Source organism: Panthera onca, chromosome E1 (assembly GCF_046562875.1).
Source record: "Panthera onca isolate mPanOnc1 chromosome E1, mPanOnc1 haplotype 2, whole genome shotgun sequence".
NCBI classification, from domain to species: Eukaryota; Metazoa; Chordata; class Mammalia; order Carnivora; family Felidae; genus Panthera; species Panthera onca.
This window is the reverse complement of record NC_138352.1, coordinates 57,815,649-57,837,871: the sequence shown is the minus strand read 5'-3', so window position 1 is coordinate 57,837,871 and position 22,223 is coordinate 57,815,649. Positions and strand designations below refer to the sequence as shown.

Sequence of the window (22,223 nt, the reverse complement as noted above, 5' to 3'; positions counted from 1 at the left end):
GAGTAATTAGGAGATTCTAAGCTAATAGGAAAGAAACTAAATGAATAGGGACCAGGGGGATTTACATTGTGGTGGAGGAGATGGAGTCTGTCACGTAAAAGGAATAGGCAAACTGTAAATTTCTGTTTACACGAATGCCCCTGTGATAGGTCTCTTTGAGTCTTCCAAAGCCTATGATTGTGGTCCATTTATTTTAAGTAATACTCAACACATTAAAAATGTATTACCACTTAGGAATTTTAACAGTCCCTTGGAGTTCTTCCTAACACAGATAGTACAGATAATGTTGAAGGTTTGAGGGGTAGAGGAGTCGGACAAGGAAGGTGGGGCAGCCCACGGTTTGGGGGTGTGGCGGCATCCCAAGTGGAATGAATGATCTTTCTGAGGCTGGGAGGTGATTTGTCCCTTCGCGTGCATGTGTGTGCGTGTGCGTGTGTGTGTGTGTGTGCGCAAACGTAGTGTATGTGTGTGAGTGAGTATGTTTTCACGGGAGGAGTAGAGCTTTGTTTTCTTGTAACTTTCCTTTGCAAACGCATCTGTATTCAGAATAGCCTTGCGGTTAAGAAGAACCACTCAGCTTCTCCTTGAAACTGGTTTTCTCACACTAGCTCTCCACTTTGGGATCCGAGAAGTCAGGAAAGAAAGGCCGCCCCGTTGCTTCTGGCCCGAATGTGGGGCAGGAGGAAGCCAGCAGAGCTTGAAAGAGAAAGTAAACTTTCTGGTAAATAAATGGCTCCCCTATTGTGGAGGAGGAGCACAAATTATTAGGGGGATATTTGGGTAGTTTTTGTAGAAGCCGTTTCTGAAAACTGATTTAGATTAGCGAAGGTGAGCTCAATTTAGGAAAACCCTGTCCGGTCTGGTGTTAACCACCTGTTTTCCCGCTTTGTCGATTGATTTTATTAGTTTTTGGTATCCTGACCTCCTGACCACTCATTCTGGTTATGAGAAATGGAGGATTTGAGTCTGAACTTGAGCACCTGCTTAGGTGAAATCTTCCTAAAATGCATGTTTTTTTCACATCTTTTCTAATGTTAATTTTGTTTTTGCTGTTTAGCAAACACTTTTTCTGACCAAACGGAAAGCATTACACTTTCCTTTGTTCTCCCTTTTTCTCCCCACCAGTGTAATCCTCAAACCCCAAAGCCCAGATGTTAGCCGAGTAATTACCTCTCCGGTAAACCAAACAAAGTGCAATATTGCATCAGGTTAGCATTAAAATAGTCGGCCTTTGAATTTTTTTTCTACTTGTGGTTTAGACACGATAAATATTTAATCTGATTTTGTCTGACAAATCAGTTTTGTATTTGGGCCCCGTTTTATCAATATGTTTAGGGAAAGTGAATTTATTGGAACTTTAACCCAAATAAAGCATAGTTAGGGTGGTAACCGTCTTATGGATAGGGGCAGGTGGAATAATTGAAGCATTCTGAAGCCATATCAATATTTATTCTTAATTCTGTGTGTTATTGTCCTTTTGTGTTTAAGTGCATAAATAAGGGTGGACTGTAAGTGGTTAGAAGCACGTGGGACACTTTAGGGTCCTAATAACTGTGTTGGAGAATACTGGGTTCATGGAGCCATCTAAAATCCCTGCTTCCCGGTGTACCACTGTGGTGCCACATGTCGATAGTGGGGGAGGATGTGCCTGTTGGGGGACAGGAGGTTTATGGGAACTCTGTATTTTCTGCTCAGTTTTGCTTTGAATAAAATTGCTCAAAAAAGTAAAGCTTATTAATTAATTTTTATTTATTTATTTATTTTTTAATTTTTTAATGCTTCTTTATTATGAGGGAGAGAGAGACAGTGTTGCAAGCAGGGGAGGGGCAGAGAGAGAGGGAGATACAGAATCGGAAGAAGGCTCCAGGCTCCGAGCTGTCAGCACAGAGCCCGATGCGGGGCTCAAACTCAACAACCGCAAGATCATGACCTGAGCTGAAGTCGAACCCTTAACCGACTGAGCCACCCCAGGTGCCCCAGAGCTTATTAATTAAAAAAAAATCCTGTTTCTGTAGAAATATCCCAAGGATCAGAAGTGCCCTCTATACAGCTGTGTGATGCCGTAGACTCCTGCCTCAGTTTACCCTAAGATTTACAATGAGGGTACCATTCTTATATACCCAGTGAGAATATCTTCCAAGCAAGGGAGAATGAGGCTGCAGGTGGGGCAGAGAGAAGACCCACACACCATCCAATCTGTGGATTTAACCACTTCCCCTTTCCCTAGGAAAGATGAATGCTAGTCTTAACCACAGATTTGCAGCAAAGAATATATCAGTCTTGTTTTTCGGTGCCCAGACTGCAGGTTTCTTTATGGTAAAAACAATATTTTAGGGAAAAAAAAGTTTAATCAGTACGAAAAGGTTTGTAGTTAGTGGAGTTTTCTTTTCACCTTATCCTCTGAAATCTCTTTCCCAGGGACAGCTAGTTACCCACGTCGAATTTTTCCACAGTAGCACATTATACACATAACTCTGTTTCTTACTTTTTGTCACTTTATCAAACACTCCATGTGAATGTGTTTATGTCTGCCTCATGTTTTTAAGACCTGCATAGTAGTATTCAGGCTGTGGATGTCATAATTTATTTAGTTTTTTTTTTTTTTATTTTTAAGGACAGTCTGCCCCTCAACATGGGACTCAAACTTAGGACACCAAGATCAAAAGTCACATGCTTTACAGGCTGAGCCAGCCAGGTGCCTCCCCCTCCTTTTTAAAATATTTTTTTATTTTAATAATTTGTTTAATCTAATGATAGTCATAGATTGCAAAATATAAAGACAGAAAACCATATTGTGGGGGCACCTGGGTGGCTCAGTTGGTTAAGCATCTGACTTCGGCTCTGGTCATGATCTCATGGTTCCTGAGTTCGACCCCCATATTGGGCTGTCTGCTCTCAGCACAGAGCCCATTTCAGATCCTGTCTCCCTCTCTCTCTGCCCCTCATCTGTTTACACACACACTCTCTCTCTCGCTCAAAAATAAATAAACATATAAAAAAAGAAAAAACAATATTGTAAATATCCTCATATTTGTCTTCAGGCACATATGAATAAATCTGTACATCTGTACTTTAAATGTTTTAATCATCGTACGCATTCTGTTTAGAAATGTAGCTTTTCTGTTAACAGAATGCACATTCTTCTTCTGAAGCATTAATTCTATCTAGGGAGAAGCCTAGCTGTGTCACTAAATGAAACTCCAGTCTGTCACTTGGGCAGATAGGAATATTGCAACTCCCCCACCCTCACGTGGTGCCTGCTGCCCACTCAATTTTTTTGAAAGCGTGTTGTTCATATACCTGTGATGCCAGAGCCCAGCTTCCATTAATTTCTACCACGCCAGGCCTAAAACACAACACTCTTTTGTGTCCTTGGGGAAATGGGGACAGGAGCCGTTTTTTTATTTTTTGTATTGTTCCCTTGCAGGAGCTGCTCATTGATGTTTTTGTTTGAGTTGTCTATAGGGGCACTTCTCAGAGTGTGGTCCACAGATCTCCCAGGGGCGCCCGGCGGGCGATGGTGGGGGGGGGTGTCTTTGAGTTCAATTTCAAAGCCATTTACATAATGTTATTTGTGCCTTTTATTTAGTTGGCATTTACACTAGTTATTGTACTTAGTGTGCTCTCAGAAAGAAAAACTGACTTCACTTAAGAATGTCCATGATACAACAGTAAACAATATTAATTTCATTATCTTTCAACTGTGGAGAATGTGCCTTTTTGATACTCTCTGATGAAATGGGAGGCATATATAAAGAACACTTCTGCTGGGTAAAGAAGTATGATGGTTGTCTTAAGGAAGAGCTCTTGTGGAAACATTTCAATTACAGTCTCCAACTAGCTGCTTTTTTCATTTTTTCTTTGAAAGAATGACAGACCAACTGGGATATTGTTAGACATTTTCTCAAAAAAGAAAGAAAAGAAGCTGTCTCTTCAAGGAAAACAACCGATAATGTTTGTTGCCAATGACAAAGTTTAAGCTTTCGAGTGAAAATCAGAATTTGAGAAAATTTGCAAGAAAAATTGTGAGTTTGACGGCTTTCCCATATTAATGAATGTAATTTTTTTATGGTAAAACAAATGTGGCTTTTTAATAGTTTTATTATAATGAAATGTGTTGACATCTGGAAAGTCTATGTGTCTCTGAAATAGTGTTTTCCAAATGATTAATGCAGTACATTACTAAATCATGCTTGGGAAAACATTCTATTCAAAATGCAGGATAGACCAATGGATCTCAATGCAGCTGAGTATGAAAAGTTCATTGAAATCCAACAGAATGCAATCCACATTGCATCTAATCTTTAAGAAACTACCGTTTGCTGGGGCACATGGGTGGGCTCAGTTGGTTAAGCATCCAACTTTGGCTCAGATCATGATCTTGCAGTTCATGAGTTCAAGCTCTGCGTCAGGCTCTGCTGACAGCTCAGAGCCTGGAGCCTGCTTCAGATTCTGTCTCCCTCTCTCTCTGCCCCTCCCCTGCTTATGCTCTGTCTCTCCCTCTCCCCAAAATAAATAAACATTAAAAAGAAGAAAGAAAGGTTTCTTGTTGGGGCACCTGAGTGGCTCGGCTGGTTGAGCGTCTAACTTTGGCTAAAGTTTGTATGATCTCATAGTTCATGGGTTCAAGCCCCAAGTTGGGCTTTGCATTGATAGGGCGGAGCCTGCTACTGGTTATCTGCCTTCCTCTCTCTCTGCCCCTCCCCTGCTAGCCTGTGCTCCTCGTTCTCTCTCTCTCTCTCTCTCTCTCTCTCTATCTCTCTCTCTCTCTCTCTCAAAAATAAGTATACATTAAAAAAAAAAAAGAAAAGAAACTACACTTATTGAATTTGGGTGTGGTGTTAAGGAATATCCAAAATTATCTGAAAAGGCTATTAAGATACTCTCCTCCCTCTTCCAACTAGCATGACGTCACATTTTCTTCATGTGCTTCAAAGCAACATACTGCAGCCGATCGCATGCAATAGCAGATATGAGAATCCATCTGTCTTCTATTAAGCCAGGCATTAGAGAAATTTCCAAAACTTTTACAGTGTCACTCTTTCCACTAATTTTTGTTGTTGTTGTGTTGGAAAATAAAGTTATTTTCCATAGAAATGTTACTTATGTTAACATAGGTTTATTATTTTTAAAATGAGTTAATAAATATTTTTTAAATTTCTGTTTTAATTTCAAATACATAAATACAGATAGGTGCAACCTTTGGGGTCCTTATTTTTAAGGATATAAAGGGGTCCTGAGAGCAAAAAGTTTGAAAACTGCTGGTCTAAAGATTTTAGCACAAGAACCCCCACCGTACTTGTTGTAAAAAAGAAAAAGAAGACTCTATGATTTTGCCCCAGGGAGTCTGATTTACTAGATCTAAGGTCATTTTAACAGGCAGTCAGATATTCTGATGCAGGTGGTCCTTAGTTTGAGAAAGGCCAATAAGCTGTAAAGTCTTCTTTCAGATTGGTGAAGTCATGTTTACAGGGTTTAGAAATCGTTGTTGTTTTAGAGAGAAAGATAAACGATAGAACTGTAGTTTACTAAGAAAAAAAAAAAAGATTTCTTTCTTTCTCTCTTTTTATTTGTTTCTCTTCTTAAAGATTTTAAGTAATCTGTACACCCCATCCCCAAATCAAGAGTCCCATACTCTTGGTGCCTGGCTGGCTCAGTGGGAGGAGCATACCACCCTGGTTGTGAGTTTGAGCCCCATGCTGGGTATAGAGATTACATACATATATACATAAACAAACAAACAACAAACTTAAAAAAAGAGTCAACACGCTTCACCAGTTGAGCTATCCAGGTGCCCCTGGAGATTTCTTTTAATTCTGTTTACTCTTCTTGGTATTTATGGACCTTAATATTAATCAGTGGTGGATTATGGTTACCGAAAGAATCATGACCTTTACCAGATTAATGTTTAGTCTTGTTTTACTGATGGACTATATATATTAAGACAGTTTCTGGCTGCTCTAATTATTTTCAGACACGTCTTTATAATAAATTTCAGACGTATCTGTTTCAGATGTGTCTTTATAATGAAGTTAACTTTGATTTATTGCATGTAATGTAAATAAAATTCTCATGTTCCTTTCTTGTAATTGTTTGTATAACCAATTAGAGGAGGAATTTTCGTGTCAGAGATCACATAGTAGAGATAAGACTTAGAAAAAGATAATTTGATTCCACTAGTCTGGGAATTTGAAGACTCCCAAGTTTGTGTTCTGCTTGTATAATTATCTTTGTGGTCACTTAACATTTCTGTCCTTATCTGTAAAATGGGAACAAAGTCTACTTGACAGGATTGTTACATTATCTTAGCCACCTCCGGGTTCTCTTTGGCTGAGTGATTGACTGGAAAATCCAACCTGAATTCATGCTTCAGGTCAGGTTCTGCATGGGTGTGATGATCTATCCATCCATCCATCCATCCATCCATCCATCCATCCCTGTGTGGTTTTTAGAATTTAGATCATAAACTGCCCCCGATGCAGTGATGTTTCTAAATTCTTCATTTTTTCTTTCTCTTTTTAAACCATGTCCACTACCTCACATTGTTGAATTATAATTTCATGAGTAATTGAGCCTTTTCATAACCTCTTATGTGGATGCGATAAGATCATCTTTTCTGAGTGCTTACATCATGCAAAACTATGATGTACATGAGGTGACTTATTTTTCCAAGTATATTATTCATTTTGAGAAGACTGAATAGAAAATTTTTATTTATGGGGAGATAGCTCATATTCTATCTTGAATATAATTTAAACTTTGTGGGCCAGATTTTCTTAAAAAAATTTTTTTTGATGTTTATTTTTGAAAGAGAGAGAGAAAGAGAGCGCACAAGCAGGGGAGGGGCAGAGAGAGAGGGAGCAAAGGATCCGAAGAGGGCTCTGTGCTGACAGCAGACAGCCCGATGTGGAGCTCGAACTCAACGAACTGAGAGATCATGGCCCGAGTTGAAGTCAGACGCTTAACTGAGCCACCTAGGCACCCCCATGGGTCAGATTTATCTTTAAAAATATTTTTCATAAGGCTCAACTCATACATTTTATTTTATTTTGTTTTTTATTTTTTCTTTAAGATTATTATTTTTTTTTAATTCTTAGCGTTTATTTATTTTTGAGAGAGAGACAGAGACAGAGTGTGAGTGAGGGAAGGGCAGAAAGAGAGGGAGACACAGAATCTGAAGCAGGTTCCAGGTTCTGAGCTGTCAGCACAGAGCCTGACATGGGGCTTGAACTCACAAACCATGAGATCATGACCTGAGCCAAAGTCAGACGCTTAACCAACTGAGCCACCCAGGTGTCCCATAAGATTTTTTATTTTTAAGTGTAAGTAATCTCTACAGCCAACGTGGGGCTCAAACTTATAACCCTGAGACCAAGAGTTGCATGCTTCACTGACTGAGCTAACCAGGCGCCCCATCAACTCATACATTTTTTTTTTTTTTTTTTTTTTTTTTTTTATTTAGAGAGAGAGAGTACAAGCGTGTACTCAGGGGAGGGCCAGAGAGAGTGGGAGAGAGAGAATCCCAAGCAATCTCTGCGCTAATTTAGTGCAGAGCCCAGTGTGGGGCTTGATCTCATGAACCATGAGATTATGACCTGAGCCAAAACCGAAAGAGGGACGCTTAACTGACTGACCCACCCAGGCTTCCCAACTCAGACATTTTAAAAATTAATAGACTATATATATATATACTATATACTATATATATATATGCGTATATTATATATATATGCATATATTTTTTAGAGCCGTTTTAGGTTTATAGAAAAATAGAGCAGAAAGTACAGAGTTCCCATATACCCTCTCCTCTCTCTCCCCCAGAGATTCTTCAGTTATGAACATCCTGCATTAGTGTGCTGTACATTTGTTACTATTGATGAGCCAGTATATATATGTTTTTAAATACAATTTTTAAAAGTTCATTTCTTTTTAAGAGAGAGAGAGAGAGAGACAGAGAGAGACAGAGCATGAGTGGGGGAGGGGCAGAGAGAGAGGGAGACACAGAATCTGAAGCAGGCCCCAGGCTCTGAGCTGTCAGCACAGAGCCTGACATGGGGCTTGAATCCATGAACCGTGAGATCGTGACCCTGGCCGAAGTCAGACACTTAACTGACTGAGCCACCCAGGTGCCCCAATCTCTATACCATATATGGGGCTTGAACTCACAACCCCAAGATCAAGAGTCCCAAGCTCCACTGACTGAGCCAGCCAGGTGCCCCTTGAGCCAATATTGATACATTATTAACCGAAGCCTACAGTTAACATTAGACTTCACTTTGTTACACATTCTGTGGATTTTGACAAATGGATGAAGACTTGTATCCTCCATTACAGTGTCACATAAAGTAATCTCACTGCCCAAAAAATCCCGTGCTCCCAAACTGTCTCATCCCTCTCCCAAACCATTGGCAGCCAGATCGTTTTTACTGTCTCCATAGTTTTGTCTTTTCCAGAATACCATATAGATGGAATTAGACAGTGTGTACCAATTTCAGAGTGCCTTCCTTCGCTTAGCAACACTCCCTATCTTTTTGTGGCTTGATAGTCTCGTTTCTTTGTATTGCTGATTAATACTCCATTGTCTCTGTGTACCACAGTTTGTTTATCCACTCACCTATTGAAGGACATCTTGATTGATTCCAAGTTTGGGCAATTATGAATAAAGCTGCTATAAATATTCATGTTCAGGTTTTTGTGTAGATACACATTTTCAGCTAATTTGGTTAAATACCAAGGATCACGATTGCTAGATCATATGTTAAGAGTATGTTTAGTTTTATAAGAAACTGCTAAACTATCTTCCTAAGTGTCTGTACCATTTTGCATTCTCGCCAACAATGAATGAGCATTTGCTGTTCTCAGTATTTTGGATTCCGACCATTTTTTTTTTAAGTTTTTCAGTTTTTTATTTATTTTTGAGAGAGAGAGAAAGAGAGCTAGTGAGCGCAGGCACGAGCACAAGCAAGGGAGGGGCAGAGAGAAGGAGAGACAATCCCAAGTAGGCTCCACACCATCAGCCCAGAGCCCGATGCGGGGCTCGAACTCACAAACTGTGAGATCATGACCTGAGCTGAGATCAAGAGTTGGATGCTTAACTTACTGCACCACCCAGGTGCCCCAGATTTTGACCATTCTAATAAGGGTGTAGTGGTATCATTGTTTTAATTTGCAGTTCCCTATGGGTGTATGATGAAGAGCATCTTTTCATATGCATATTTGCCATGGGTATTTCTTTGGTGAGATGCCTGTTCAGATCTTTTGCCCATTTTTAAGTTGGGTTGTTTTTTTGAGAGAGTTTTAAGAGTTCTATGTATATTTTGGATGTATTTAATTTTTCTTCCTTAAAACGTTTTTAACTGGCATAAATATCTCTTCTGGAATTCAAGCTCATACAGAAACAAATTTGGGGATGCTTATGGTTAGTGTACTGAGGACAATGAAATGAAGTACTTGCCTCCCTCCTCCCCCTAAATTTAATTTTCAGAACCTCCTGGGTCTAGGGCTGGCCAGAGGGCCATAGTCCAGAGTACAGATTTAAATACTGATCTTTATGGTTAGAGTAATCTCTCTGCTGTTACATGTAATACGTTGGATAGTGTTGATTCCTTCTTAAGACCTGAACATTTCTGACCCTAGGTAGATTGGAATAGTGGAGAAATTCTGGAGATTTCTAAATCTCTTGAGGGAGAATAATCACTATCTCTAGGGGTCATTCTTCTTGAGCCCTTTTAAATTACTTATTGGGATGCCTGTGTGGCTCAGTTGGTTGAGCGTCCGACTTCGGTTCAGGTTATGATCTCATGGTTTGTGAGTTCAAGCCCCACGTCAGGCTCTGTGCTGACAGTTCACAGCCTGGAGCCTGCTTTGGATCCCGTGTCTCTCTCTCTCTGCCCCTCCCCTGCTCATGCTCTGTCTCTCTCTCTCTCAAACATAAATAAAAACATTTAAAAAATTAAAAAAATTACTTTGTGTGTGTCAGATTAAGTGACAAAAGTGAAAAAATAGTCTTCCAGTGGGACTTTTCTTTTAGGAAGAAAAGTAACAAGAGTGGGTTCAGTACCTTTGTGATCCTGATGAATTTGTCTTGGGGTTCAGAAACATTAACCTAATTGATGGAAAGACTAGGTATGGTGGACTGGAGTATTACCAGAGACTTCTGCAGTACCACATTGGATGGGTTCTGTCACCATTTTGCTCACCCTTTTAGTGATATTGGACACAAGTGAACACCTTTTTTCTTTAATTTTTTTAAAATGTTTATTCTTGAGAGACAGAGACATGGCACGAATGGGGGAGGGGCAGAGAGAGAGGCAGACACAGAATCCGCAGCAGGCTCCAGGCTCTGAGCTGTCAGCACAGAGCCCGACGCAGGGCTGGAACTCACGAGCTGTGAGATCATGATCTGAGCCGAAGTCGGACAGCGACTGGGTGGCCGACTGAGCCACCCAGGCGCCCCAAATAACCTTTTTTCTTTAAACACTGTGGGGGTGCCTGGGTGGCTGAGTTGGTTGAGCAGCTGCCCATATTTCTCAAATGTCTAAATGTATCTCTCTCTCTCTCCCTCTCTCTCTCTCTCCCCCTCTCTCTCCCTCTCCCTCCCTCTGCCCCTCTCCCCTGCTCTCTCTCTCTCTCTCTCTCTCACGAAACGAAATGAAATGAAATGGCTTCTGTGACAGCCTATTCCTCTGGTTTTTCTTTGTCTCACTGGGCTTTCCCAGCTTCCTTTCCTGGTTCATCCTCTACCTGAACACTCATGTTTGAAGGACCTCAGGCCTCCGTCTGGGGCTTTCTTTTCCTTCCTTCTTCTATATTCTGTCCCCAGGTTATCTCATCCATTATTTTGGCTTTAAACATCATCTCCATTCTGATGATTACCAGGGGTGTACTCCCAACCTGGGCCTCTCCAGACTCCCGATCCCTGTGTCCTGCTGCCTACCTGACATTTCCCCTCAGACAGCTTGGTGTTGTCTCCCGTGCATCTTGCCTAAAACACAACTCTTTTTTTTTTTTTTTTCCAACTTTTTTTTTTTTATTTTTTTATTTTTTTATTTTTGGGACAGAGAGAGACAGAGCATGAACGGGGGAGGGGCAGAGAGAGAGGGAGACATAGAATCGGAAACAGGCTCCAGGCTCCGAGCCATCAGCCTAGAGCCTGATGCGGGGCTCGAACTCACAGACCGCGAGATCGTGACCTGGCTGAAGTCGGACGCTTAACCGACTGCGCCACCCAGGCGCCCCTGAAACACAACTCTTAAAGTTTCTTGTCACAAGCTTGTGCTGTTCTCCCCACTCAGTTTTCCCCAGTCGAAGTAAATGGCATCATCATGTACCCCATTGTGCAAACCCCAAATCTGGGAATCTCTTTCATTTCCCTGTTTCCTCATACCCCTGCTTCTCTTCAAGTCATCTGCAAATCCTGTCAGTGTTACCTCTGAAGTTTTCTTAAATTCCTGTTCTTCTCTCATCCTGACTTCTGTTCCAGCTCTGTGGTAGACTGGGTACCCTGAAAACCCTGTTGTGCAAAACACCAAGAAATGCTGGATAAACTGAGCGTTCAAAAAAAACTGGGGAAACCTACAGAGGCAAAAAGCAAATGGAACCTTACCAAAAAAAGGGAGAAGACAGCTGCTTAACATGGGGTTGGGAGTGTGGCATATATCTATGTCTTTACCAAGGATTTTTAGTTTAAAGGCCACTCTGGGCAGGAGACCAGGCCTTTGGTCTTGGTGAGGAGTTGGAGCAGCCAAGTCTCCTAAGGGATGCCTGGGTGGCTCAGTTGGTTAAGCCGCACTTCGGCTCAGGTCATGATCTCACGGTTCATGGTTCGGGAGTTCGAGCACTGCATGGAGCTCTGTGCTGACAGCTCAGAGTCTGGAGCCTGCTTCGGATTCTGTCTCCCTCTCCACCTGCCCCTCCCCCACGTGCACTCTGTCTCTCAAAAATAAATAAACATTAAAAAAAAAAAAAGAATTCCTATGCATACGCCTGCCATTTTAACATTTGAATTTACACTGTCTTTTTGGTCCTGGAAACTCCAAGCTAAGGTTTTAACATCAAGAGGTCTGTTTTCCTTTAGAAGCCAGGACAAATAGTTACTTCCTCCAAGATGCCTTCCCTGACTATCTAGAGCATGCCAGCCTGACCCCAGTCACTCACTATCCTGTCATCTTATTGCTCTTATCACAAGTGGTAATTACTTCCTTATTTACTTGTCTGTCTTCCTCCATCTCAAGGAGGGCAGAGACCTGTTTCGTTTGTCACTCCATACCTGGCTCTTGGTTCCTGACTGGTGTGTTTTTCTTTTCTGAATGAACAGATGGATGAATGAGTGAAGTAAGGAGGTTGCTTCCGAGGGACAATGAAAGGATGGTACCTAAATTTTATTTTATCTTGGCATTAAGCATTTCACTTGAAAACAGAATTATGATTCTTACCCAAAAATGCATATCGATAATTTAGAAATTGAAGACGTTGACTTACATCGCAAACAACAGTCCTCTGTCCCACTCCTCCTTACTTCTAAGCAGAGTGCTTCCCAGATTGCCACTTTCCAAGTATTGGGCTTTTTCTGCTCATATTTACTTTTGTGCTTTTCAGTAATGTGCTTACACTGCCGTTTTTGACCTATCAAAATTTTAGATACTGTTTAACTTCCTGTCGTCATTGGTGAGGATGTATTTCTTTCGCCACCACTGTTCCTTCCCATCCCTTATAGTAGAGTGGTCATAAGTTTTAATCCACTTGGGCTAAACTGCCAACGATGTGTATTATTTTGACTAAATATTGCTCACTGGTAAGCCAAGCAGCGTATTATGATTGCGTTTCCTTTCATATATAAATATTTGTTTTTTTTCCTGGAGTTAATATTTTTATTTTTAAAACTTGCTTAGTTTTCTTTATATCTACTGCCAACTTCCCCAAAATGCTCTGGCAGGTTTCTCAAATGCCTGGCAGTTTACTTCGAATGCTTAAACACACTGGCCATCTAGTCTTTATTTTCTTGGCAATCACCCCCACCCCCATCCCTGTCCTGCTACAGTCAGGGTCTCCTATGTTGGATTCCCTTTTTCCCAGATCCCCTGTCTTCTTCATTTGCTGAAGCACACATTCCAGTAACATGCTATCAAGAAAAGGTGTGTGGAAAGTCAGTTTTTTGAGTACCTGAGTTACCTGAAATATCTTTTATTTTTCTTCGCACTTGAATGATTATTCAGGCATCACATCATTTGCTCATCATTCTGAAGGCCTTGTTGGCTCAGTTGGCTTTGAATCTTTCAGTGTTTGTGCCGAAAGTCGATGCTGTTCTGATTTCTGATCTTCCCCAAGAGACCCGGTTCTTTTCTCTGGAAGCTTGTATAACTTATTTATTTCCTGTGTTGAAATCTCACTGGATGTGCCTTAGTGTGGGTCAGTTTTCATTCATTGGACTGGGTAGTAGATGGGCCCCTTTCCATCTGGAAAGGGAAATTCTTATTCTTTCTTTTGATAATTTCTGCCTTACCATTTTTCCCTTCTCTTTTTCTGGGAATCCTCTTGGTCAGATATTGGATCATCAGAGTTTTGTTTTGTCTCCCCTCTGCTTCTGTATTCCATCTTTTTTGTTTTAGAGTATCTTCTAGGATGTTTCCTTGGCTCTATCTTTCAAGCCATCTACTTAATTTTCAGTTTGGCTGTCAATGTCAAATGTCAAATGTCCCATGTTGGACTTAGAGCTTACTTGAAACAAAAAGTGTAGTACTTTTTAGTTTTCAGTTCAAGTTGAATGGTCTTATGTGCTTGTCGAGCTTCACTGTGGAGTGATTGGGGAAAGCCCTGGCTACCGGGATTCTGGGACCTGATGTATGTAGCTTCTCACCTAATCTCTGTTGTTTTAGTTCAGTGAACGTCTCGCCCTCATCTGTGTCTGGTGTCCCCAGGTCTGTACTTGGCTTTCTCCAGACAGTAAGTACTCTGTCTCTTGCTGGGTTCAGAGAGAGGTAATTATTTGGGGGAGTTTCAATAATACAGATTTTTCAACGAGTTCTCTTATTTTCAGCTAAACGTTTCATCCCTGCCATCAACCATACCTACCCTCTCCAACTTTGAACTTTTGGGGGGTCATACAGTGTACCTCTGGTTAGAAATCCCTTCTGCAGGCACTTACTATTTAGTTTTCTCAGCTGTTGTAGGTCAGTGATCATGTCTCCACTTTCTGGATTCCAGAACTTTATTGATAGCTTTTGTCCACTGTTACGTCATTTCCCATTCTTTGTCCTTGTGGGTTTATACCCATTGCCCCTGCTTTACTACCACTTTCGTGAGGTTTTGGATCATGGTGAACCAAGAGACCTATGTCATGTTCTCTGGAGCACTTGTGTGTTTGCACATGCTAATTCCCAGTGCTGAGACTGGTTACCCCTTCCTCTCTAGCGTTACCATTTCTCCTGGAGAGACTCTATACCTTGTAAAGTATCTGCCTTCTCATGTCCATTTACATGTAATTTCCATTTACATGTAATTATCTTGTTACATGTCTGCTCTTCTTTCAAAACCATATCTTCTTTGACGGTACGGACCAGATTGTACAGCTCCCACGAGCACTATCTGCCTTGTTTTAGAGTTGTGTGGCCCCCGACGTTGTACATTCCTCTTGCTCTGCTGCGGACTATGAATTCTCCAGTTTTCTGTCCCTCGTGGCTTGGCAGAGGCACTCAAGTGTTTAGTGAACCAGTGACACCTTTACATGTGTCCTCTTACATGTCACAGATGGGCCAGAAAACCTGTGAGATGGTATAATATATACCAGGGTGACCATAGTTAATAATACTGTATTGTATTATTAAGAGAATAGATCTTAAACGTTCTCATCTCAAGAAAAAAACATTAGCTGAGCTTCTGGTGGTCATTTCACAATATCAAACCATTAGTTGGTGCACCTAAAAGTAACATGATGTGATGTGTCAACTATATCTCAGTAACACTGAGCAACAAGGAAAGAAAACCTCTGAGAAATGATGCATTTTGTTTCTGTGCATTTTTCTCTGGTGAGGTCACATTTATGTGGTCAACTTTTTTTTTTTTTTAAGGCCAAAAACAAAATACCTCTTCAAGAGAATAACAACTATAACCCTCATTTTCTGCCTGGGTAGATGATTTTCTCTTTGCAGTCAGTCGTCTTTTCCTCTCTAACCACATTTTTTCCAGTTATAAAGCTTAAGGCTCGATCCACTCCTTGCCTCTTAAGTCATAGTGTGGTGGAAAGAACCGGAAACTAAGTCAAGAGGCTGCCCGCCGGATTTTGTTCCCGACGCTCACGTCAATGGTCTGTTTCCATGTCTGTAAAGTGAGCAGGTTGGATTTTATATATTTTAAGAGCTCTTGAACAACAATAGCAGAAATGTTTTTTTGTTACTGAGCTGGAGCCCAAGTGTCTTGAGGGCAAAGCATTGAAGAGCAGACAATTGATTTACTGTGTAAAGCAGTTTACTATGACTCTAGGTTGGGTCTTAGACCTTTTACTTTGGGAATATCTCAAAATAAACTTACTCATCCAAGTGGTTTTCTGTTTTCTGAGATGCCTTATTTCAGTGTCTGTAAGTCAATATTAAGTTAGGCTGTAATTTCCTAGATTCCCAGATAACTACCAGCAGGCATGTGCCATGAAATATACCCTCTTTTAAAAAAATTTTTTTTAACGTTTTATTTATTTTTGAGACAGAGAGAGACAGAGCATGAACGGGGGAGGGGCAGAGAGAGAGGGAGACACAGAATCGGAAGCAGGCTCCAGGCTCTGAGCCATCAGCCCAGAGCCTGATGCGGGGCTCAAACTCACGGACCGCGAGATCGTGACCTGAGCCAAAGTCGGACGCCCAACCGACTGAGCCACCCAGGCGCCCCGAAATATACCCTCTTTTAGATGATATCAGGGTGCTAAAGTCTCATTATTGCATTTAAGGAGAAATGACTATATCAGTTTAACTTTATTATATTTTATTTTTTTAAGGTTTTTTTCAAATTTTATTTTATTTTTGTTTCCTTAAGTAATCTCTAAGACCAACACAGGGCTTGAACTCACAATCCCGAGATCAAAGAGTCCCATGTTCCACCAACCGAGCCAGCCAGGTGTCCCTAGCTTTGTATTTCAAAAATTTTTCTTCTGAGGCTTATGTTTTAATATAAGCTCTTCTCTTGGGAAATTTTGTCATTTGTTTGTCTCTTCTGGTAAATCTGCATGAATCATTGCACCTATTAGCTCATGCTGAAGGAAGACCAGTGTATGTTCTTCCATGAAGTTCATTAGCTTTTTAAGGCATTTCAGTCTTCTCTGTGCTAGAAGAATGTTGCAGATTAAAACACACACACACACACACACACACACACACACACACTTATATAATTTTCATTCATTTAGTCAACAAATGTTTGAACATCCTGTAGGTACTGGGGAAGTAGCAGTGAGCAAAAGAGAGTCTTTGCTCTTGTGCAGCTTACATCCCCTAGCAGGCGGTGGCGGAAGGAGATAAAAAACAAATCCGTGGTATGTTGGCGGCTGTCGAGTACCGTGAAGAAAAACTCAGCCGGCGTAGATGTGCTCTCTTCCATGGAGTGGTGTGAAGGGATATTTTGTGCAGAGGTGTGAGTGAGGTCAGAGAGCGAGCCACACAGTAGTCCAGGGAAAGAGCTTTCCAGGCAGGCATGGTATGTTCCAGAAGGAGAAAGGGGACCAGTGTGGGCAAAGGGGAGAGCAGTGGGAAAGGAGGTCAGAGAGGCCTTCAGGAGCAAAATGGGTTGTCTGGTGGGCTGAGGTAGGGGTTTGGATTTTTTTCTGAGTGGGCTTTGAACAGAAGAATGGAATGATAGGACTTCTCTCTTGAAAGGATCTGTAATGTGGAGATTAGACTGCGGAGGGACAAGGGTGAGCACACCAAGACCAGTTAGGAATGTAGCACATGGTGGCAGCGAGATAGGAGGTGGGCTAGGTGAGAAGCGACACTGGCTCAGATTAAGATTGTAGCAGCAGAGGAGATGGTGAGAGATGCTCACATTCTAGATACATTCTGAAAGTAGAGCCAACAGGATTTGTTAATGGATTGGATGTTGGAAGGAAGAGGAAGAGGAGAGAGGTTGGAATCAAGGCTTCTTTTCTTTTTCTTTTTTTTAAAAAATGTTTATTTATTTATTTTGAGAGAGAAAGAGAGAGCACAGGACAGGCAGTGAGAGAGAGAGAGAGAGAGAGAGAGAGAGAGAGAGAGAGAATCCGAAGCAGGCTCCACACTAGTGGTGCAGAGCCCGATGCAGGGCTCGAACTCGCAAACTGTGAGATCATGACCTGAGCTGAAACCAAGAGTCAGATGCTTAACCGACTGAGCCACCCAGGCGCCCCCAGGCTTATTTTCAAGGTTTGTGGCCTGAGCCCATGCAAAAATGGAGTTGTCATTTGCAAAAATGGGGAAGTTGGCCGGGAGAGGTCTTTAATGAGGAGGTTGGTTTGGGGTGCTCTTTAGATATCCAAGTGGAGATGCTGAATAGGCAGTCAGGTATAAGACTGGAGCTCGTGAGAGAGGATAGGGCTGGGGATATAAACTTGGGGATTGTCAATTTGTAGATGGAGACTGAGTGCACAGAGAGAGAAGGGGTTTACTATTAAACTAGTTTTAACAGTGAAGCCTTTTCCTTTAACACTGCAAACTCTTTGCCTTGTAAATATGGAGAACAAACTGAGGGCTACTGGAGGGGTTGGGGGAGGAGGGATGGGCTAAATGGGTAAGGGGCACTAAGGAGTCTACTGCTGAAATCATTGTTGCACTATATGCTAATTTGGATGTAAATTATATATTTTAAAAAATTAGAATAAAAAAACCTGCAAACTCTTTCTCATGGAAGATAGACTCCGTAAACATGGATTCTATCACTGTGTTAGTAAAGATGTTGCTGTAGTTATCAAATGCAATAACCCCCTTCAGATTCAGTGGCACAAAGCCCCGACCGTTTTGTTACGTCCACGGATGCCGTGGGCAGAAATTCAGATAGGCACAGCAGGGGTGGCTGTCTTTGCTGCACAGTGTCTGGGCCCACAGCTGCCTTGAACGTCCAGGGCAGCCATCGTCCGGAGGCTGCTTCACCCACAGATCTGATGCCCAAGCTGGGATGAGTCAAAGGCTCATCTCAGCTGGGACTGCAGACCAAATGCCTTCACGTGGCCTCTCCTGCCTTGGGCTTCTCACAGGGTGTTGGCTGGGTTCTGGGGAACGAGCCTTCTAAGAGAATCGGACGGAAGGCTTGGAAGTTGCATATCGACACTTCTGTTGTACTCTGTTGGTTGGAGCAGTCGTGGCCTTGGCCAGATTCAAGGGGAGGGGACAAAGACCCCTTGTCTCAATTGGAGGAGTATTAAAGAAGTTAGGGCTGTGTTTTATAACCACCACAAATGCCCTTTGAATTTGAGGTTCTGCCCTAAACCACAGTAACTTTGAAGGAAGGAGTTCCAACGCAGGATCCATGGATGTGTGTTGTCAGCCCCAGTTGTGCATTGCTGCGTACTTAGTGACCAGGATTACCTTAATATCTCTTTAGGGGAAGTGGCCTGAATAAACTTGGGAAAAGGTTCTTGCTTCTCTCCAGTAAGTAGTGAGCTATATTATGGGTCTGTGATACCGAGATTCAGAAATTTAAGCTCCCTTTCTCTGGTTTATTTCAATTTCCTGTCTTTGAAGAATATTAATAACTTACATAGCATTCCAGATCAGTGGATGCTTTTCTGACTTTGTAATTGGGGCTTTATCCAAAGATACAATACCCACAGGCTTCTACCAGCCTCTTGCTCTTCTTCTCCCTTCAGTTGCCCTCAAGCCTGGAAAGTTTGACATGACACTTTGCTTGCCCAATCCAGTTGTTTCTCAAGGACTATGTTCTTTCTGTTTTAAAGAGTTGGCAAAGGGCTCCTGGCTGGCTCAGTCGCTAGAGCATCCAACTCTTGATCTCGGGGTTTTGAGTTCAAGCCCCACATTGGGCGTGGAGTCTACTTTAAATAAAATATATAATAGGGGCACCTGGGCGGCTCAGTTGGTTAAGCGTCCGGCTTCAGCTCAGGTCATGATCTCATGGTTCGTGGGTTCGAGCCCAGCATCGGGCTCTGTGCTGACAGCTCAGAGCCTGGACTCTACTTCAGATTCTGTGTCTCCCTCTCCCTCTTCCCTTCCCCACTCATGCTCGCACTCTCTCTCTCTCTCTCTCAAAAATAAAACATTCAAAAACTTTTTTTAAAAAAATAAAAATGAAAATTAGGGTGCCTGACTGGCTCAGTCAGTAAAGCACGCGACTTTTGATCTTGAGGTTGGTTGGCCTGGCCCTCAGAATAACTCTTCCTAGATGCAGTGTCCTCGCCTGGGAGAATCTGGCTGATTCAACAGAGGGATAATATCCCCGTGGTTTATTCGTTCGGTGCGTGTTTTTGGAGTACCTGTCACGAGCCGGGCACTGTGCTGGATGCTGGGGGGTGAGGGGGAGAACACACTACTGGGCAGCAGCCAAGGCTCTTCCTGCTCTCGTGGAGCTGGCATCCAGCGGTGGTGGTTACGCGTCCGTTATGGAGTCCTGGTGTTCGGGTCCCCGGCGGCGGCGGCAGGGACAGAAGGAGGGTCCGGTGGGGGGTGAGGGGCGTCTTGGTGTTTTTGAGCAGCTAAAAGAAGAGCAGAGCGAGCGCCGGGAGCTCAGCCGGCAGGCTGGTGGCAGCCGAGGCAAGAAAGACAGGGCTCACCAGGCCATCGGTCACATTAATAACACAGACACTTAACATGTTGTGCCAGCTGTGTCTTAAGTGCTTCTACACATTGAGTCATTTAGTCCTTACGGTGATCCTGTGACGTCCTGTTGTCTGTCCTTTCTCACAGGTGAGGAAGCTGAAGCACAGGGAGGCTAACTGGCTGCCACTTGCTCCCACACACCTGAGTGGGGGCACCTGGATCCGTGCCGGAAGCACAACGCTGGTCTGCTTTGATTTTACAGATTTTGTTTTTCGGCCCAAGAACAATGCAAAGTCATCAGAGGGATTTAACGTAGGGGAGTATTCAGATCAAATGTGGAAAATGGACTGGTGGCAAGCAAGCACATGCAGGGAGACAGTCAGACGCTCTCATCATGGCCCATGTGTGTTTTGGCTCTGAGCTTTCTGGCTGACTTTCTTTTCCCTTCCTGACTCCTTTTCTGGGCGGGGAATGGGAGAGTTTGTGCGTCAGAGTACAAGCCCCAGACCCTTTCTGTTAAATAGCAATGTGCTACTTCCCCCAAAGCATTTATTCTTGGGTTGCAGCAATCTTAATGTCTTGAGGGGATGGAGCCTGATTGTAATTTACAGACCGAATAGTCTTTGGAGGCCACCCAGCCCCGCGGCTCTCCCAGCGTCAGAGTTACTGCTGCGACATTTCTCAGGGTGAACGTTTAGCCTGCATTTGAACACCAAAAGCCGCAGGAACCCGGGAGGTTGTCCCTTACTCCTCCCTTTGTCTGGGTCACCTTTGCCCTTGAGACAGTCACCAAGCCCCCTCCCACCTCCCTCTTTAATATCTCTGGAAGACGTCCACCTCAAAACAGCTTTGAGGCTGCTGCCCCGGTTCAAGCCACTGCCAAATCTCACCTTGATTATGGCAGCCTGAGGGATCTTTCTGAAATATAAATCAAATTGTCACCAGTCTGCCTAAAACTTTTCAGACTTCCTTATTGCCCCTGGACAAGGGTTCATATTTCTTCAACCTCATCTCATGCCATAGGCTTTATACAGTCACTGCAGTGTTCTGCTTCATTACAGCTGCCTGGATCCCAGGCCTGGAGATTATTATTCAGTACATCCGGAGTAAAGGCCAGCATCTGGCTTCTGAAAGCCGGTCAGGTGATTCCAGAGTTGAACCCTGATCCCTGCTCTCATTCCAGGGTTCTCAAAGTGGCCACACGTTAGCATCATCCGAGAGATGTTAAATAGCAAAACGTGGATCCCTGCCTCAGGGATTCCACTTTGACAAATCTGGTTTGATTTCCCAGTCACCTCTACTTTTAAAGAAGAAAAAAATTGCTCTTGTAATTCTGATCTGCAGCCAGGGTAGGGAACCTCTGTTGGCAGAGGGCATACTCCAGAGGGCAGGATCTGGGGTAGGTGTTAACAAGGAAGCAGATTGGTTCTGAAGTGTTTCACCCTTTCACGTACGGATCTCCACGTATCAAAGAGCCAAACTTCTGTAATTGTCTTACCCTCTTAGAACCCCACTTCCTGTTCCCCAAGTCTTCTTACTGGGCAAAACATTCAAGTTCTCGGACTCCCCACACTGATTGCCTGCTCTGAATGTGCTTGTGTTTTAGTGCACCGTTTAAATTGTGATGTAATTAGAGATTCATTCTAGATGCGGGCCACTTACAATGGGACGGATAGATTCTTTCATTCAAACACTGTATATGCCTGTTTAAAATACCATAAGATGGGGGTACCTGGCTGGCTCAGTTGGTAGATCATGTGACTCCTGATCTCAGGGTTTTGAGTTCAAGTCCCGTGTTGGGCAGACAGCTTACTTAAAACAAAACCATAGGATCACATTGGCTTGATATCGTTATTGACTCATGGGTTACTTAAAAATCAATGAAAACTCCCACTCTGGGCTGATGGTAAAGAGCAGGAATTCTGAAAACGGACTATGTGGATTAGGGTTCCAGCTCTGTGCCATGACTACCTGTATGACCTTGGGTAAATCACTTAAAATTCTGTATCTAGTTTCCTCCTCTATAAAATGGGGGTACAAATATATCTAGGTCGCAGAGTTGTCGTGAGGATGAAATGAGTAAATAAATAGATGGCAAGTGCTTAAAACAGTGCCTGGAACATAGGTAGTGCCATATAAATTTAGTGATAGTCATTGGTTATTTGGCCTGCTCTTAAACCAAGGTTCTTACTTTCCATCTTTTTCTTTCATTTGGATATCACATAGTTGTTTTCACCTTTAGTCTTTTTAGGACCTGGAGCTATCCTTAGGTGAACTATGTAAGGAGATAACTTGATCAAAGAACCACGGGACCCTCCTGTCTTTCTTTTCTCCTGTTACATACTTACTCTAAATCACAGTGTTACAAACTCCCTCCCTCAGCATAGGACACAAAGACCCATTAAAATGCACGCATTTGACATGGCAGGGTAAACTGACTTTATTATTTAACGTGGCTAATCTGATACATTAATCTGTTCCCCAGGGCATTGAGGAAGTGGA

General features: G+C 42.6%; 1 protein-coding gene across 5 annotated transcripts in view; it reads left to right on the top strand.

The window, feature by feature from the left end:
- Positions 1–22,223, top strand: part of STAT3 (signal transducer and activator of transcription 3) — a 69,935-nt gene that overhangs the window by 5,512 nt on the left and 42,200 nt on the right. The window contains exon 2 of one of the 5 annotated variants that reach the window (XM_078437141.2): positions 3,869–4,025. The exons of the other annotated variants lie outside the window; for them this stretch is intronic. The gene's annotated coding sequence lies outside the window, so the exon portion shown is untranslated. The remainder of the gene's footprint in view (positions 1–3,868; positions 4,026–22,223) is intronic. 5 annotated transcript variants of the gene reach the window in all.